At 37.2% G+C, this 2,500-nt stretch overlaps 1 non-coding gene and 9 pseudogenes across 1 annotated transcript; all 10 read right to left on the minus strand.

Moving 5' to 3' along the window:
• Positions 1 to 108: 108 nt before the first annotated feature.
• LOC148449402 (5S ribosomal RNA) lies at positions 109 to 227 on the minus strand (annotated as a pseudogene).
• Positions 228 to 578: 351 nt separating this feature from the next.
• On the minus strand, positions 579 to 697 carry LOC148449403 (5S ribosomal RNA; annotated as a pseudogene).
• Positions 698 to 813: 116 nt separating this feature from the next.
• On the minus strand, positions 814 to 932 carry LOC148449404 (5S ribosomal RNA; annotated as a pseudogene).
• Positions 933 to 1,048: 116 nt separating this feature from the next.
• LOC148449405 (5S ribosomal RNA) lies at positions 1,049 to 1,167 on the minus strand (annotated as a pseudogene).
• A 115-nt stretch (positions 1,168 to 1,282) lies between these two features.
• Positions 1,283 to 1,401, minus strand: LOC148449406 (5S ribosomal RNA; annotated as a pseudogene).
• A 116-nt stretch (positions 1,402 to 1,517) lies between these two features.
• LOC148449407 (5S ribosomal RNA) lies at positions 1,518 to 1,636 on the minus strand (annotated as a pseudogene).
• A 115-nt stretch (positions 1,637 to 1,751) lies between these two features.
• LOC148449408 (5S ribosomal RNA) lies at positions 1,752 to 1,870 on the minus strand. The gene has a single exon (XR_015875423.1). It is a non-coding gene; the product is annotated as a 5S ribosomal RNA (ribosomal RNA).
• Positions 1,871 to 1,986: 116 nt separating this feature from the next.
• Positions 1,987 to 2,105, minus strand: LOC148449409 (5S ribosomal RNA; annotated as a pseudogene).
• Positions 2,106 to 2,221: 116 nt separating this feature from the next.
• LOC148449410 (5S ribosomal RNA) lies at positions 2,222 to 2,340 on the minus strand (annotated as a pseudogene).
• A 116-nt stretch (positions 2,341 to 2,456) lies between these two features.
• The window catches only part of LOC148449411 (5S ribosomal RNA), a 119-nt pseudogene continuing 75 nt past the window's right edge, over positions 2,457 to 2,500 (minus strand).

A 2,500-nucleotide genomic window follows, 5' to 3' on the forward strand; every position in this document is an offset into this window, starting at 1 on the left:
ACATTAACTTTAGACCTCTATTACTTCTTAACTCAAGTAAATTCATTGATAAGTTGAAAAAATTAAATGTAAAATTTAATAGAAAAGAATGTTATGGCAGTATAAAATTACCTACAGCACCTGGTATTCCCAGGTGGTCTCCCATTCAAGTACTAACCAGGCCCAACACTGCATAGCTTCCAAGATCAGACGAGATTGGGCATGTCCAGTGTGGTTTGGCTGTAGGCGCTAAAAAACATTAACTTTAGACCTCTTTTACTTCTTAACTCAAGTAAATTCATTGATAAGTTGAAAAAATTTAATGTAAAGTTTAATAGAAAAGAATGTTATGGCAGTATAAAATTACCTACAGCACCTGCTATTCCCAGGTGGTCTCCCATCCAAGTACTAACCAGGCCCAACCCTGCAAAGCCTCCAAGATCAGACGAGATTGTGCATGTCCAGTGTGGTTTGGATGTAGGTGCTCAAAAGCATTAACTTTAGACCTCTATTACTTCTTAACTCAAGTAAATTCATTGATAAGTTGAAAAAATTAAATGTAAACTGTAATAGAAAAGAATGTTATGGCAGTATAAAAATACCTACAGCACATGGGATTCTTAGGTGGTCTCCCATCCAAGTACTAACCAGGCCCAACACTGCATAGCTTCCAAGATCAGACGAGATTGGGCATGTCCAGTGTGGTTTGAATGTAGGTGCTCAAAAACATTAACTTTAGACCTCTTTTACTTCTTAACTCAAGTAAATTCATTGATAAGTTGAAAAAATTAAATGTAAAATGTAATACAAAAGAATGTTTTGGCTGTCTAAAATTATCTACAGCACCTGGTATTCCCAGGTGGTCTCCCATCCAAGTTCAAACCAGGCCCAACACTGCATAGCTTCCAAGATCAGACGAGATTGGGCATGTCCAGTGTGGTTTGGCTGTAGGTGCTCAAAGGCATTAAATTTAGACCTCTATTACTTCTTAACTAAAGGAAATTCATTGATAAGTTGAAAAAATTAAATGTAAAATGTAATAGAAAAGAATGTTATGGCAGTATAAAATTACCTACAGCACCTGCGATTCCTAGGTGGTCTCCCATCCAAGTACTAACCAGGCCCAACACTGCATAGCTTCCAAGATCAGACGATATTGGGCATGTCCAGTGTGGTTTGGCTGAAGGAGCTCAAAAACATTAACTTTAGACCTCTTTTACTTCTTAACTCAAGTAAATTCAATGATAAGTTGATAAATGAAATGAAAAATGTAATAGAAAAGAATGTTATGGCAGTATAAAATTACCTACAGCTCCTGGTATTCCCAGGTGGTCTCCCATCCAAGTACTAACCAGGCCCAATACTGCATAGCTTCCAAGATAAGACGAGATTGGGCATGTCCAGTTTGGTTTGGCTGAAGGTGCTCAAAAACATTAACTTTAGACCTCTATTACTTCTTTACACAAGTAAATTCATTGATAAGTTGAAAAAATTAAATGTAAAATGTAATAGAAAAGAATGGTATGGGTGCATAAAATTACATACAGCACCTGGTATTCCCAGGTGGTCTCCCATCCAAGTACTAACCAGGCCCAACACTGCACAGCTTCCAAGATCAGACGAGATTGGGCATGTCCAGTGTGGTTTGGCTGTAGGTGCTCAAAGCATTAACTTTAGACCTCTATTACTTCTTAACTCAAGGAAATTCATTGATAAGTTGAAAAAATTAAATGTAAAATGTAATAGAAAAGAATGTTATTGCAGTATAAAATTACCTACAGCACCTGGTATTCCCAGGTGGTTTCCCATCCAAGTACTAACCAGGCCCAACACTGCATAGCTTCCAAGATCAGATGAGATTGGGCATGTCCAGTGTGGTTTGGCTGTAGGTGCTCAAAAACATTAACTTTAGACCTCTATTACTTCTTAACTCAAGTAAATTCATTGATAAGTTGAAAAAATTAAATGTAAAATTTAATAGAAAAGAATGTTATGGCAGTATAAAATTACCTACAGCACCTGCTATTCCCAGGTGGTCTCCCATTCAAGTACTAACCAGGCCCAACACTGCATAGCTTCCAAGATCAGACAAGATTGGGCATGTCCAGTGTGGTTTGGCTGTAGGCGCTAAAAAACATTAACTTTAGACCTCTTTTACTTCTTAACTCAAGTAAATTCATTGATAAGTTGAAAAAATTAAATGTAAAATGTAATAGAAAAGACTGTTATGGCAGTATAAAAATACCTACAGCACCTGGGATTCTTAGGTGGTCTCCCATCCAAGTACTAACCCGGCCCAACACTGCATAGCTTCCAAGATCAGATGAGATTGGGCATGTCCAGTGTGGTTTGGCTGTAGGTGCTCAAAAACATTAACTTTAGACCTCTTTTACTTCTTAACTCAAGTAAATTCATAGATAAGTTGAAAAAATTAAATGTAAAATGTAATAGAAAAGAATGTTATGGCTGTCTAAAATTATCTACAGCACCTGGTATTCCCAGGTGGTCTCCCATCCAAGTT

This window comes from Taudactylus pleione, unplaced genomic scaffold (genome assembly GCF_031769625.1).
Source record: "Taudactylus pleione unplaced genomic scaffold, aTauple2 ptg001270l, whole genome shotgun sequence".
In the NCBI taxonomy this organism is placed as follows: Eukaryota; Metazoa; Chordata; class Amphibia; order Anura; family Myobatrachidae; genus Taudactylus; species Taudactylus pleione.